At 46.3% G+C, this 16,315-nt stretch overlaps 1 protein-coding gene across 2 annotated transcripts in view; it reads left to right on the top strand.

Annotated features, from left to right (window-relative positions):
• Positions 1-440: 440 nt before the first annotated feature.
• The window catches only part of PRPSAP2 (phosphoribosyl pyrophosphate synthetase associated protein 2), a 444,139-nt gene continuing 428,264 nt past the window's right edge, over positions 441-16,315 (top strand). Inside the window, exon 1 of one of the 2 annotated variants that reach the window (XM_078665175.1) lies at positions 441-1,604. The gene's annotated coding sequence lies outside the window, so the exon portion shown is untranslated. Of the gene's footprint in view, positions 1,605-4,374; positions 4,396-16,315 lie in introns of those variants that run through there. The other variant, XM_078665176.1, reaches the window with a different exon arrangement.

Genomic DNA, 16,315 nt, shown 5'->3' with positions numbered 1-16,315 from the left:
ATTTATATGCAGGGCTTTAAGAGGGATGAAAAAAGTAGGGGGGGGGTCTCTCAAAGGGGCATGGCCAATTAATTAAGGGCATGGCTTCAATCCCATAAGCTAAAAAAGCAGCAACTATGGGATTGTATATAATATTGGAAAAGCTTCCACTTAAAGCCCTGGTGACACAAGACAATGTGGGGTGGGGTGGGGGGTCTCGAGAAGGGGCGCGGCCAATGTAATTAAGGGGATGGCTTAAACACATAAGCTTAAAAGCAGCAACTATGGCTTGTATATAATATTGAAAAACCTCCCACTTAAAGTCCTGGTGACACAAGACAATGTTGCTGTTCTTGAGTTTCAAAAAGAGAAGGGAGATCCAGAGAGAAAATGACTCTCTTTAAAGGATTTCCCCTCCTCCACAACGCTCACCTGGCATGACGTCATGCCGTAACCTCTCCACTATGAGAAGAGCACGCGCACATCGATGCGCCTCCTGTCACTGCTGTCCGGGAAAAAGCGGACGGCCTCGTCCAGGGCTCAAAACAGAGCCCTAAAGGGCCCCGTTTCGAGGCCCCCTTTAAACTGCCGGTGGTCAGCACCGGTGAGAACCGGCCCACTTAAAGCCCAGCCTATAAGGATAAAAGTTAAACTTCGCACCGGACTTAATCACCTTGGATTGTTACTTGATTTTGCTAGCGAGAAAGTGTCACTCGTAGTCGTTGAAATGTCCCTCATAATTACACTGAAATTATGAGAATGTCACACATAGCAATTCGAAACGTTGGCAGCTATGCATGATGAGCTCGGGTCAGGGGTGGGGCAGCGGCCATTCAAGACTTGTTCGCCGTGACCTGTGGAGGAGCGTGCCAAGGAGACGTTCGAGGCGGGGACCAAAACTCCGCGGCCTCAGGGCGCAGGTGCCGGTGTTCCGTCACGGGCCAAGAAGGGTGCGGTACAGAAAGGGAACGGCCGTGGGAGGAAACGCGTTGTCGCGGCACGAGTCGGATGGCTATTAGAAAGCAGATGGCGCCACAGAAGCTAATACGGGGCGGAGCCCAGGGTGACCAAATGACCCAGCCCTGAAGTCCCTGGTAACCACCATCGTGCCCGTTCACACTGCTTGAGGTGCCCTTTAAGCTGCTTTAGGCCCGGGCTCCGACTCACTGTGATGCGGCCTCAAAAATCACTCATTGAACTGTCAGATGCCTGCCTGCTCTATTCATACAGAAGCTCGTACGTGCAGCAGGTACAATTTCTAAGCCACTACCCAGAAACCACCACAGCCAATGAAACAATCGGTAAACGAAGCTTCAGCCAATCGAAACTCCCACAACGATCTCAGATGTTCCTACAACCTACGGGAAATAAAGAAGAACTCCATTAGCCAATCCTGTAATAAGCGTTCTTCCGACGAATGCAAGGTCACCACACTTTACTACTGCTCAATCGAATATGTGTTGAACTGCTTGATTGGTTGTGAGCACCTGAGGCACTCGCACGCCGGCCCTGCTTGCAATAATACAAGAAAGAAGACGTCCGTTAAAGGAGTAAATAGCGGACCACGGATTTCTTTCTCAAATAACTGGCTCCTCGGAGGCATTCTGGACTACTGGCCACCCGAGGTAATCCTAGGAAGGAGAATGGCAGTTAAAGGGCAATATGTCGGTTTGGTTGGTGTAAAGCCATAGAAAGAAAAGGTTTGATGGCTGGGATTGCCATGGTGGTGAATTTTTATTCTGTAGCCCATCTGATGTAATACTCTTTTTTTTTTTCCCGTTCCTTCTTGGTACAGTAGGTGTACGTTGTTTTTGGTGTTCGAGTTCTTCCGCCCTTGACAGCGGAAGATGGCCTTAGCACGTGGATCCTTAGAAATAAACAGAAGTCTATTTTTAGCCTAGGTACCATTTCCTCTTAATTTGTTCATGGGGTTCTGGTGCTCTAAGAGCAGACATGATACTTCTTATGTACTCATCACAAGAACTAACTATAACTCTTAATTTTTATTTTTTTATTAATACAACAATGTTTCTGTTTATAATGAACTTTGCGACACTTTTTTAATAACATGTTTTTGAACCGTTCTGTTGCCAGTATAGTGAACGTGAAATTCAGAGAGGCTTCTGCTCTGAGTTCCCACACACCGATCTACCCCACTGTGCTCTAGCAGTGATTGGTGCTATAGCAGCCCTAAGCGCATGGGTTTCCATAAATATTTGCTTTATGTCTTCCAGCAGGCGGCAGCAGCAGCATCTGTTTGTAAATGGGCTCTGTCGCCGCAGCCAGGCTGGAAGGGCACACACATGAGAATTAAAGAAGATGTAAGTCATAAAAGGCTCCAGGAGTGAAGGGCAGTTCATGGCTAGAAATCTGTTGGTAGCAATCCTCATGATCGTCACAGCGCCCCCACCCTACTGTGGCACCGGCCAATCAGTGCCTGTTAATAATTATTTTCTTTGACAGTTGTGTGCTACCGATGCGACGGAAGTGTCTGTTTTAAAAGTATACTCGACTTTCAACGGATGTAATATGACCTTCATACATGTATACAGTGCAACTGATGGCCCTACCCGTCAATGCGCCCTTGAAACACTTGAATTCTGGTAGTTAAGGAAGAATTTGGTAGTGATTTTTGCAGTGTAGGGGCTTCAGTGCTGTCATATATATCCATTTTTCTGTAGTAAAAGAAAGGTTGATTGTCACATTAGACCAATTAAGAAACCAAAAAGTGTACATTTTGACAAAAACAATAAAACAATTGGGGAAAAATAATGTAGGAATCGCGAAGTCGTCTTCTACAGATTATTTAAAAGGCTCTTTAGAATTCAAAACGGCATATGAGCATGATATTACATTTAAGGAACTATGAATCTTCCTGTGCTTGTCTCCTCTGCAGACGGAACAGTGTAAATAACAGGCGTTGACAAAGTTGTAGTCATGTAAGTGGTACTCGGTTTATCTCCCCAGAGAGTGACAAAATGGGTTCACTGTGCCATGCATCAAACTCGTGGCCAGCAGTATTTTGCTTCGGAGTTGCTTAGTTGACCGCCATTCTGGAAATATGGCCCTCATTCACAAGTTAAGCAAATTGCAACTCTCATGGCCCATTGTTCTTGTTGTACAGCAGTCTCTACTTCTGTGTGCCTTTATTTTTTTTTTTATAGATACCACCCTTATACACAATTTCTTAAATTATGCTAATGACCTCTTTGGAACCGTTTTTATGCCCCTGCTCCTTACTGGTCGTGCCTGGACTCAACTGTTTCTTCAATACCATGTGTTTTTTTTATCCGCTGATCCAGTAGATTGGTTTCAACTGGTCATTGTTTTATCATTTTGGCTACATTTTCTTTAGTATCTGCAGAAAAAGTTGCCTAACCCACGGAGTAGGCAAAACTGCAGTTTTATTCTGTGGTGCACAATGGAAACATTTATCCCATTTCCGAAGGCTTTAATTTCTGTTAGTTATTTGGTTAATATTTGTTCTTGACACTGTGTGTCATTAGCATGCTGCTTCAGTGTCAAGTGGAAAGAAAAAAAAAGCAGATCGGTCACGGGCTTTACAGCATGTAGGCAATCATGACAAAATAAATGGGGCATTTTATTTAACACATTCATAAGCTCCAGCCACTTGATCACTGGAAGCTGTAATGATTTGTCTATGTTATCAACAATCTAATCAGGTTGTGAAGCCAGGCCAAGAACCTTTGACCCGCATTTGGCATCTTTGCATTTCCTATTGGGTAGAGATCTTTTTGCTACTGTTGACTAGCCACCTCAACTGTTTACTGAAATGTCCTGAGCATTATGCCCTTTTGATCTTATCATACCTTATAGTTCACCAAAATGCTGATTTATTTTGCATCCTTGCTGTGGGTGGTTGCTTTTGGCAGTTGCCTGCAGGCGTCATCTTGATTTGTTTCTCTCTGGCTTGGACTGGGTCACAATAGTGTGATTTTCCTCACCACAGTCACCCTTCTGTATCCTGTTGCAGAGCCCATTAGGATGTATTCTCATAATCTCTGTTCCTCCTAGGTAAATTAGCTATTTTGACTGTAAATTGTTTGGATTTTCCTCTGTTTCCCAGGCAGCCAATGCCTTTTGACCACGATCAACATTGATCAGTTCAGGATATTAAACGTAGTCCCTCTCTTAGCTTGCTTGTGGTGACTCCTCTTTTCTCTCACTCATGTTTTTCCAGCAGGCTGAAACTAAGGAGGAGCCTTTTCCCCTCGCGCTGTTGTGTTGATATTTTTCTGTGCAATGGTTTGAGGGCGTGCAAGAACTGTTTGCAAAATACAGCTTCAGTGTGCTTATAAACAGAGTATACTGGAGCTGTTCTTGCTGCAGGTGTATTTTGATATAGCTTAAAGGAACAGCGTCTGAAAGTACATAGTGATGTGACCAGAATTCAAGGTAAGTAGACCTTTTGCACAGTGTCAAGGCATTGTTGAGGTGCTTATTTTTTATGCAAATACTGTTTTTTTTTCTCATCTTGCGCTTAAAATGTTTTGGATGCTTGTGGTTCTGTGACAGTAGCTCTGGGCTTAAGTCATTTAAGAGTTTGAAGAGGGTTTTTGGTTTGCTTCTGTGATCGTTTCATAGGCATCCTTTGGAATAAGCTATCCCATATACTTTTAGTGTATTTTATACGGTCACAGCTTTTATGCAAGAGTAATGGCATTTATGTATCCTTGCGAAAGTCGGCTTCTTGTCACTCTCAGTATGGAGGCCCCTCAATCAGTGGATCTAAATTGGTAAATTGCTTTTACGGGTTTCAGATTACTGTAGTTTAATAGTTTTGCATGTGGCAGCAGGTAATATTCTTTGCATGTATGTGGACGCCCACCGATGATATAAACAACCTACCTCTAGAAGCTTTAAGAATGTGTTGCTACGTAGCTGCTGCGAGTTTTTTAGTTGTGGAATTTGTGTTAAAGAAAAACTGAAATTAAGGTGCCATTTATGTAAAGTTTGTCTGCGCTTATTGGTGTTTTTTTCTTTTCAAGGTACTTGAAGGTAATGCATACTTTGTAAGTTCAAATTTATTTTCACAACCTGCACTGATGCAGAGGATTGTTTGTTTCTCAAAAGATGCAACCAATAAATGTTATTCATAGTGTTTCTGCTTTGAACAAGAAGCTGTTAAAATAGCTGGCTCAGCAAGCTGAACATCAATGGTGGAGATCTGTGTATAACCTATAGTTCGTAAGTTTAAATGCTGTCAACCCAAATTAAGTTGATAAAAGGACATCTTTGAGTTGGATAAATAAGGCTCCTCTGATTTCAACTTGGTTTATGGCCGTACAATCCAAATGGCTATTATTTATTTCACAAAAGAATAATACCGATTTTGTTTTCTGTAGTCTATTCCGCATGAATCAAATCCTAACAAGTAGTTGCAGCTTGTTGCTTGGTATTGAGCTTTGAAATGATTGATGAACACTGATCAAATCATAGGAGATACCTGTGAATATCTTGCTTTAAATGTGCATTTTCAGACTTGTGAAATGTGATCTTTCAACACAGAATACTACAGAAGGAAGGCTAGAGGAACTGTCTGGGTCATAGAGTGGACTCTTAAGTGGCTTGCAAATGTAACGTAACCCAGCCCCCATATTAAAGTAACCTCACCTGCTTTAGTCATATACACCCACATCTGATGTAGGCAATGAAACGTTCCGTGGTCACTCTTCCCCTAATATTTAAAATAACTTGTATCACTGAAAGCATTAGCCCATTTCATAAAGTTATCTTCAATCCGTGAAGTACCTGCAGAGTAACACAGCGTTGTGCTAAACATCACTACCTACAAAGTAGCTTAATCCTTACTTTGGGCCTCATTATGATTGCGGATAATCCGCATACTCCGGGCCGGCGGAAGCCACCGCCGGCCCGGAGTATGCGGATTATCCGCCGCAGTGCAATAGAAGACCCACCGCCAGATCAGGATGGCGGTGGGAGTGCGGTTGGACCAGCGGCGGACGGCAGGTCCGTCCGCCGCTGATCCGCGGTGTGAGGAGGGCTATTTGGTGACGGTGTCTGCAAGACACCGTCAGCCAAATTAGGAATTGCACGAACACATGCTTTTCCGCGGCGGCTTTTCCGCCGTGGAAAAGCATGTGGACTTTGGCTTTTGGGGGCCCGTTGCGGGCCCCCAGGGTGTCGGGGGGGTGCACATAGGTACCCCCCAACATTTACATGCACAAAGCGGCAGGCACCGCGCGGTGCCTGCCGCTTTGTGCATGTAAATGTAACACATGCAGTTTTAACATTGCGGCGGGTGCTGCTTCAAGCAGCACCCGCCGCAATGTTAAAACATACAGGATGTGACCGCCAGGGTGGCGGTCACATCCTAATTTGCACGGAGGGACCGCCGCTGCCCCTGCGGACGGTCCCTCCACCTCTGGGGTGGCGGACGGACGCAAGTCCGTCCGCCATCCTAATCGGCCCCTTTATTTGGGAGTTTTATATAACGTGAATTCGACCCGAAGGTATTGGAGCACGAGCACCAGTTGTGTTTCACAAGGACACATTCATTTTGTGAGGCACGGGGAGTTTAAGCGATTTGCCCAGAATCACAGGATGTTGAGCGTCCCTGCCGAGACTCAAAAGCGGTTCCCCACCTTCGAGGTCGACTGCTCTACCCGTTATGCCACACCCTCTCCCATGCAGGGTCCTCCTTTTCAAGAGACTGACAACCAAATAGGATTTAAACTGTTGGTCTCGCCCCCTTTCAAGGACTTGCCTTGACCCAGTCCTGTATTCTTGATGGAAATGACCTTTATGGTAGGTATAATGTGCTGCTGCCGTGGGCTTTAAGGATATTAGTGTCCATGGGGACTGTTCTTGGGAGGAAGGCGGTCTGTGTTTTACTGTTACCTGTTAATAACAACAAAATTAGGGAAATCTCTTCTTGGTGATATTGGGTTTGTGTTCTCTTCTTTTGCTTACCGAGTGGCTAAAGCCCACTTGTAAGTACAACCGACAATTATTTAAATGAATACGTTATGGCTTGCGGTTTAAATTGATCTCTAGGCTGCCATGTCCTAGCGCAACGTTCAACATATTGTTTGCAGGAAGCCAGAAAGCAAGCGTGCCAAAATACACAAAGTGTGTTAAATGGTAGCAGGATGGGTCCAGTCACATGCTTTTGTTGCATCATTGCTCACATTTTTCGTACAGATAGGTTCAAGGTTATCTGATAGGACGTGGATGTTGGTGCCAGGAAATCAGACAACAATGCTTGTTTTTGTCTGGAGACTGCACTTTCAGGGCTCCATTGCAATAAACGTGTACATTGCGGACATGTTGTAGTAATCTTGTGAGTTTCAGGATTGTCTTTCAGCATGTGCCCCTGCAGCGACAGCTAAATATCGTCTGGATATTTTGATAGATCTAAAATGCTCGGGGCATATCCTTTGAGGTAGCAGAATGCATTACACGGGTAGTAAAGAAAATGTGTGGTACGGTGCAGTAAAAATAGCGCTGTATTACTATTTCAGGAACTTGTCAATTATTTCCCGCAACATAATGAAATCACATAGCGGCTAGGACAGAAACAAGCACATTGAATAGTGGAGAGCGACTCAGGTACCTAAAGAGTTTAGCAGAAGAATTCAAAAGACGAGTATTCTAGCGATCCTGTGTATACTGGTTTTCCAGTACATTTTATTTCCCTAGATTAGATTCTGACTTGAACATGTACCTTCTGTGGACTGGTTGGAACCATGCTCGCCTTCAATAAGAGAGCAAGGGATCCCCTCTGAAAAACGAATGAGGTCTGGGAGTAAGAGGGGGCTTATGAGACCAAAATGAAAACACTCCGCATATACCTATATTTCTTTTGCCAAAAGATTAAAACTGGTATGTGTATACAGATATGGCAAACATCAAATATTTCCACCATTACAACATCATCATTATTTTTTGAGGCCATATTTATTATTTTCATGATTTTCTTATTTCCTTTTTTTTTCCAAGACCTTAAATGTCATTTGTATGAATAGATACAATTGTTTTTGTTTTTTTAAGAATATATACATATAAACAACCATGCAAAATTAAATACAATGTAATTGTTCACCAAAATATTAAATCTTCTTACAATTCATACATTCCTCACACTCGTTCACATTCATACAAGATACTTATGCACATCTGGAATTGACGGGAAACATAAGATATAAATAATTTCCACCAAGATGAAAAAATGATAAACGGGTCTGGACACACGAGGTTGACGCGCGTTTCGGTGGGTTAACAGGACGTGAACCACCTTCTTCAGGACCTTGTCCAAATCGGGCACAGTATCATACAGGCACATATTAAAAGGGAACAAGATTCCTATATAGAAATTCCAATTTCCTAGACTGGGACGCCGGAGTCCTAGATTAATGATGGAGGCCTCTATGCCTATTATTCAATGTAAGATGAGCGTGTGGCTTTCAACAGATCTTTTAAAAATGGTAGCGGGAGGGTCTGAGTGGATTGCCTCAATTAGGCACACATTATCTGTGTTTATGGCATATGTTGGGTCATATGAGAGTAATGGGGATAGAAAATCCATGTAATTTACTCTGAATCGCCGAGAGAGGTTGTTAGGGTGGGGTGGGGTGGGGTTTTCCATCTTTGGTGTGTAGAGGCCACTAATGGTGAGGTTCCAATGGGTATGGGGCGTGCAGAAAGCCTGGTGCAAGGGTTAGAGGGATGTGTGTGGTTGGGGCACTTAGACTTCGTAGACCATCTTAACCTCCGATTGTCAAATAACTCAGAGGTGAGGTGTTATATGGTTTGGCAAAGTAAATAGGTCTCTATTATAGAAGGTATTGGCTTAGCCAACATGTTTTAGCCATGCTGTACACCAGCTTGGCAGCTGTTCAGCGTAGCTAAAATTTAGTGGTGTAAAGGAGAGTGGAGAGGTGTAGTGTAGAGTGGAGTGTCATGGAGTGGCGTAGAATTGGGTGGTATAGTGTTGTGGAGTGTCTTGGAGGGAGTAGAGTGTTGTGGAGTATAGTGTGTGTGTAGAGGAGTGGCACAGTTTTGTGGAGTGGTGTAGAGCACAGTGGAATGGTGTAGAGGGTGTTGTGACGAGTGGTGTAGAGCGGAGAAGACTTGTATAGTAGAGTGGCAGAGAGTGGAGCAGTGTAGTAGAGTGGAATTGAGTAGGGTGGAGTGGCTTAGAGTGGAGTACTAGACTGGAGCAGAGTGGAGTGGTGTGTTGTAGAAAAGAGCGGAGCAAAGTGGTATAGAAGGAGTTGTGTAGAGCGTTGTAGAGTGGAGTAGTGTCACAGAGTGGCATAGAGTGGGGTAGAGTTTAACTGAGTATAGCGTGGGACACTGGAGTGTTGTAGAGTGGAGCAGAGTGGCCTAGAGTGAAGTGGCATAAAGTACAGTGGTGCAGAGTAGATCGCATTGAGTGGAGTGGCTTACAATGCATTGGTTTTGAGTAAAGTGGTATAGAGTGCATTGGCATATAGTGGTGCGGAGAAGAGTGGCGCAGGGTAGAGTGGCATAGACTGTAGTGGCGTAGAGTAGATTGTTTCAGAGTAGAGTGAAGTGGTGCAGGATAGAGTGCAGAGGTGTAGAGTGGCATAGAGTGCATTGGCATAGAGATGAGTAGTTAAGTGTAGAGTGCAGTGGTGCAGTGCAGCATAGAGTTTAGCGGCAGAGAGTGCAGTCTTGCATAGTAGGGTATCTTCAAGCGCAGTAGTGTAGAGTGCATTGGCGTAGAGTGTTGCAGAGTAGAGTGCTGTAGAAAGCAGCAGCATACAGTACCATGATGCAGAGTGGAATAGAGTGGAGTATGCTGCGCCATGTTAAGTTTCATACGACTGTCATTACAATTTAGGAAACGGCATTGTTAGTTTGGTTAATACCTTTTTTTTTTTGGTACAGGGTGTGATTAATTGATAAATGATATGTAATATTTGTATAAGTTCCTTTGGAAATTTTTACTTCTACTTTAGATTCTTATTTATAAATTGTAGAATGAATTATCCTGACCTATTGGTGTCAATATGCTTTTAAATTAAGGTCTGTACACTTTTGTGATTCTATTATTTTGAATCGAATAAAGTTTATGAATCGAATCGAGTGGAGTAGAGTGCAGTGACACAGAGTGCAGTGGTGTAATGTGGCACAGTGTTCAGTTGTGTAGAGTGCTTTGAAGTAGACTGCAGTGATGTAGAGTGTTGCACAGTAGAGTAAAGTGGCCCAGAGTAGTTGGCATTGTGCATCGGTTTTGTGTAAAGCGGTTTAGAGTACATTGGGTAGAGTGCTGTAGTTTAGAGTAGAGGGGCGTAAAGTTCAGTTGTGTAGAGTAGAGTGTCGCAGCTCAGAGTAGGGGCACAGAATATTGTGGTCTAGAGTAGATTGTTTCAGAGTAGAGTGGGGTGCTGCAGGGTAGAGTGGAGTGGCATAGAGTATTGGTGCAAATTGCACTGGCATAGAGTGGAGTGGTGCAGAGTGTAGTGGAGTGGCCTAGGCTGGAGCGGTGTAGAGTGCAGTGATGTAGAGTGGCGTAGAGTGACTTAGAGTGTAGTGGTATAAAGTAGAGTGCATTGATGTACAGTGCAGTGGTGTAGAGTGGAATAGTGCAGAGTGGAATACAGTGGTGTAATGTAGATTGTTTAAAGTAGAGTGAAGTGGCATAGAGTAGAGTGCCATACAGTGCAGAGTAGATTGGAGCGGTGCAGAGTGGAGCGGTGCATAGTAGACTGCAGTGGTGTACAGTGCAGTGACAGGGTAGAGTGCTATAGAGTTCAGTGTCAGAGTGCAGTACTGCAAAGTAGACTGTTGTAGAGTGCCGTGGTGTATAGTAGAGTAGCATAGAGTGCACTGGCATTGAGTTGCAGTGGAGTACTGCAGAGTACAGTGGCATAGAGTACACTGGTGCAGAGTTTAACAATATGGCATAAAGAGCATTGGCGTAGAGTACAATGGTATAGAGTTCAGTGGCGCCGAGTATATTGGCGTAGAGTGCAGTGGGGGAGAGTAGATTGGCATAGAGGGCAGTGGCTTAGAGTGCATTGTTTTCGAGTAAAGTGGTGTAGAGTGCATTGGCATAGGGTGCAGTAGTTAGAGTGCAGTGCTTAGAGTAGAGTAGTACAGAGTAGAGGGAAGTGGCATAGAAAGAAGTGGTGCTGGTTAGAGTGCAGAGGCATAGAGTACAGTGGTGCAGAGTAGATTAGTGGGACGTAGAGTGCAGTGACGTAAAGCGCATTGGTGTAGTGGGGCGTCCAGTGCAGTGGTATAGATTGTTGCATAGTAGAGTAAAGTGACATAGAGTGCAGTGGCGCAGAGGAGTTGGCATAGAGTGCATCGGTTTTGAGTAAAGTGGTTTAGAGTACACTGGGTAGAGTGCAGAGTAGATTGTTTCAGAGCAGAGTGAAGTGGTGTAGTGTGCACTGGCATAGAGTGGAGTGGTGTAGAGTGTAGTGAAGTGACCTAGACTGGAGTGTTGTAGAGTGTAGTGGTGCATAGTAAAGTTGAGTGCGTCGGCATAGTTATGCAGAGTATAATACAGAGGTGTAGAGTGGAGTGGCGCAGTGGCGCAAAGTAGAGTGCAGTGGAGTAGAGTGGTGCAGAGTGCAGTGTCATAGAGTACAGTGTAGTGGCGTACAGTGAAGTGGGTAGAGTGTATTGGTTTTGAGTAAAGTGGAGTAGAGTGCATTGGCATATAGTGCAGTGGTATCGGGCGGAATTATGCAGAGTGAAATACAGTGGCATACAGTGCAGTAGGTAGTATGTATTGGTTTTGAGTAAAGTAGTGTAAAGCACAGTGAGGTAGAGTACAGTGGTGTAGAGTGCAGTGGCATAGAGTGTTGCAGAGTATAGTGGCGTAGAGTGCAGTGTAGATTGGCATCGAGAGCAATGTCCTAGAGTGCATTGTTTTTGAGTAAAGTGGTTTAGAGTGTAGTGGTTAGAGTAGATTGCAATCCGTAGAGTAGAGTTGTACAGAGTGGAGTGGCACAGAGTGTATTGTTTTAGAGTAGAGTGTAGTGGCATAGAGTGCAGGGGCGTATAGCGGAGAGATGCAGAGTGGAGTGGTGCAGGATGGAGTTGCGTAAAGTGGAGCGATGCAGAATCGAGTGGCTTAGAGAAGAGTGGTGCAGAGTAGACTGCAATGGTCTACAGTGCGGGGACAGAGTACAGTGGCGTAGAGTTCAGTGGCAGAGTTCAGTGGCAGAGAGTAAGAGTGTTGCTGAGTAGACTGTCATAGAGTGCAGTGGTGTACAGTAGAGTGGCATAGAGTACATTTAGCCTAGAGTGGTGTGGAGTACAGTGGCGGAGAGAAGAATGGTGTAGAGTACAGTGGCATAGAGTATTGCAGAGCAGATTATAGTGGCGTAAAGTGCAGTGGTGCAGAGTAGGTTTGGCGTAGAGTGCATTGTTTTTGAGTAAGCTGGTGTAGAGTGAATTGGCATAGAGTGCGGTGGTTAGAGCAGAATGCAATGCGTAGGGTAGAGTGGAATGGCACAGAGTAGATTGTTGCAGAATAGAGTGAAGTGACTTGGAGTGGAATGGTGCACGGTAGTTTGGAGTGGTGCTGGGTAGAGTGCAGTAGCATAGAGTGCATTGGTGCAGAGTAGATTAGAGTGTCGTAGAGTGATTGGCATATAGTGCACTGGCGTAGAGGGGAGTGGTACAGAGAAGAGTGCATTTGCATGGTATGCAGTGGCATAGAGTGGAGAGTTGCAGAGTAGAATTGTATAGAGTTGTGTGGTGTAGAATGCAGAGATGTGTAATAGAGTAGAGCAGCGTAGACTGAAGTGGCGTAGAATGGAATGGTGCAGAATAGAGTGCAGTTGCTGTGGAATAGAGTGGTGCAAAGTAGAGTGGGGTGAGGTAAAGTGGAGTATGCATTGTGTGGGAGTGCACTGCCATTACAGACAACACATCTGCAATTGAAATGACCATTATATTTGAACAGACATACAGCTTTACTGATAAAAGTATACAGCGCACAAATTATATGTGGAAATGTCACCTAGTGTACTGATTTGTTTTGATGATTTTAAAATGTGTTTCCACCTGTGGACTGGCCCTGTATACCAGGGGTTGGGGCGGTATCGGTTGGTGGGGTAGGAACAGGCAGGACACTACTTCTTGGGGTTAACGAGGGCTTTATTGGTATTCCACGTTGGGTTTTTAACATGAGAGTTCTCCTTGTTCTGAACGTAAGTCTCTCCCTCGCGAACTGACTGGGTTCCGTTGTGACGTTCGGGTGTTCTTCCTCTTAGGCTGGGTGTTGCTGCCCCTTCGAGGTCTGGTCACGGTTGTGGTGTTTGGCCGTCGTCTTGGCTCCGGTAACCCAGGGAAAGGGGAGACCAACAGAAAGGGGCCGTTAGTTCCAATGTCCGCGGGGAATGCATGCACCGGGGGACCCAGGTGTAGTGAGTTGGGAGAGCAAACCACCAGTGATCACACAACTCTAGCACACTTCAGTGCTGGGGTGAGGGGAGGAAATAGACTGTGAGGATAAACGCGGGGTAAACGGACACAAGAGGGGGGGGGAGACGCAGGATCTCAAACGGGGGCTTTTTACACTATGTTACACGCTTGCTCCCCACCCAAGCCGCCATACGCTGACGTACCTGGGCAAGCCACGCTCCTCCCCCGGGAGAGTGGCACGGCGACTCGCAGGGTCGTTGGCCTCCTGGCTTTCCCTCGGCCGCTCCTCCGCTTGCTCCCAGCTGTTCTTCGGGTTCTCCGCTTCTTCCTTCGATTCTCCCGTCTCCGGTCTCTGGTTCTCCGTCTTCACTCCTCTCCGGCACTTCGGGGGTGACGTCACACGCCATCCACATCGCTTCCTGTCTTTTGGCCAATCCGGTCCTGCTGACGTGTCCTCTGGGCGGATCCTCCTCCTCCTTGTAGATCCACTTAAAGGAGCCGCGTTCTTCATCGTCGTGATCCTCGGACTCCGTTCCCCATGGTTCTGTCTGTAAGGAAGGAGGTCGTACCGGGTCAGAACCAGGAGCCCACCAGTCTCCTGCAGCGCAGTCTCCTACAGCACGCGGCCTCGCCCTGCTACACACCTCCCCCCCCTGCTTTCTCCCGGTTGGGGAGAACAGGCATGCGAGAGAGGAAATCGGCGTTCCCGTTGTCCCTCCCTTTCCTATGTACGACCGTAAATGCATAAGGCTGGAGGAAGAGGAACCACCGCAGTATCCTAGCATTCTGTGTCCTGTTCTTATGCATCCATTGCAAAGGGGCATGATCGGAGTACAGGGTAAAGGCCTTCCCCTCCAGATAATAACGTAGCTTCTCCACTGCCCATCGGATCGCCAGACACTCCTTTTCGACTGTGGGGTACCTTTTTTCCCGGGGGTGTAGTTTCCTGCTTATATACAGAATCGGGTGTTCCTTATTGTCTTCCCCTATTTGTGACAGTACTGCCCCTACCCCTGAGTCAGACGCATCTGTGGCTAGCATGAATGGTTTATCGAAGTCTGGGGGTATTAACACCGGACTGGTTGTGATGGCATTCTTCAGTCGTTCGAAGGCTGCTTTGGCTTCCTGTGTAGGAGGGACAGGCAGGGTATTTCTGACGTTTTTTTGGAGTAGGTTAGTCAGGGGGGTGGCAATATCGGCAAAGTTCTCTACGAATCGCCGATAGTAGCCCATGAGGCCTAAAAAGGCCCTAAGTTCCCTTTTTGTTGACGGAAACGGGGTTTCGGTGATGGCCTTGATTTTCTCCTCTTGGGGCTCTATTACTCCGTCCCCTAACATGAACCCAAGGTACTTCACTTTTGAGTAAGCCGCTCTGGATTTCTTGGCGTTCACGTGCAATCGGGCGTCTCTCAAAGAGGCCATAACCCTGGTGACATGTTCTCGGTGCTCTTTCCAGGTATGACTGAAAATGACTATGTCATCCAAATATACGGAGCTGTAGCCGACATGAGGGGATAACACCGTGTTCATGAGCCTCTGGAACGTGGCAGGCGCCCCGTGTAGGCCAAAGGGAAGGACATTGAACTCGTATAACCCCTCCTCAGTGGCAAAGGCGGTCTTGTGGCGGTCCTCCTCTCTCAAGGGCACCTGCCAGTATCCCTTTGTCAGATCCAGTGTTGTTATGTACTTGGCTTCTCCTATTCGCTCAATCAATTCGTCCACCCTGGGTATGGGGAACGCATCGAAGGAGGAGACGGCGTTTAGTGCCCTGAAGTCCATACAAAAACGGGTGGACCCATCAGGTTTGGGCACCATAACGATTGGGGAGGACCAGTTGCTTTTTGAGGGTCTGATGACGCCGAGGTCTAACATGCTCGCGACTTCCTTCCTCACGTCAGCCCTTTTTGCTGCTGGTATGCGATAGGCTCTTAGCTTTACCATGCTACCCGGGGTTGTATGAATCTCGTGCTCTGCCAAGTGAGTGCAACCAGGAGTGTCGGAGAACAAGGGGGAAAAAGGGCGGAGGTCGCTCAACAGTTCCTGTTTCTCCTTGTCGGACAACTCCGGGTTGATGGGTAGGTCGGATAGGATTGATTTATCGCCCCCTTCTGGAAGGGTCAAATTGGCTGATCGAGGTATAGGACCCAGCCATTTCTTTAAGAGATTCATGTGAAAGGTCTGCTTGCGGGTGGGAGACATAAGTAGCCGGTAGGTGGTATTGCCGATCTTCTCTAGAACACGATACGGCCCCTTCCATTCGCTCCTGAATTTCTGGGTGGAGGAAGGAAGCAGCACTAGAGCCCAGTCACCTTGATTCATGGTTCTCCAGCGTTTCCCTTTATCGTACTGTCGCTTTTGTCGTGTTTGTGCCGACTGCAGGTTTGAATACGCCAGTTCCCTCAGTTTCCCCAATCGCGACCTCAATTGCTGGGTATAGTCCAGGAGGGACCGCTGTTCGTTGGCCTCCTCATGCTCCCATGCTTCCTTGGTTATGTCGAGCAGGGACCTTGGTTGCCTGCCATACAGCATTTCAAAGGGCGAGCATCCAAGGCTGCTTTGGACCTGTGCCCTTACTACGTACAGTGCCAACGGGAGCATTCGGTCCCAGTCCTTATTCTCAGAGGACAGTAGTTTCTTGAGGGTGGATTTGAGAGTCCTGTTGTACCTCTCCACCAAGCCATCCGTTTGGGGGTGGTACGCAGACGTGCGGATGTGTTGGAGGTCCAATGATTTGCATACCTCTCTCATCATGCGAGACACAAAGGGCGTCCCCTGATCCGTCAGGATCTCACGGGGAAACCCAACCCTTGAAAATAACTCAACGAGTTTTTCGGCTACGTTCTTCGTAGTGGGGCTGCTTAATGGAAAGGCCTCCGGGAAACGGGTGGAATAATCCACCACCACTAGGGCGTAGGTATGTCCCCTTGAGGAGCGGGGCAGT

The sequence above is a fragment of the Lissotriton helveticus genome, chromosome 10 (assembly GCF_964261635.1).
Source record: "Lissotriton helveticus chromosome 10, aLisHel1.1, whole genome shotgun sequence".
Lineage (NCBI taxonomy): Eukaryota > Metazoa > Chordata > Amphibia > Caudata > Salamandridae > Lissotriton > Lissotriton helveticus.
Note: the sequence above shows the minus strand (reverse complement) of the source record. Positions and strands in the feature narration are given on the sequence as shown.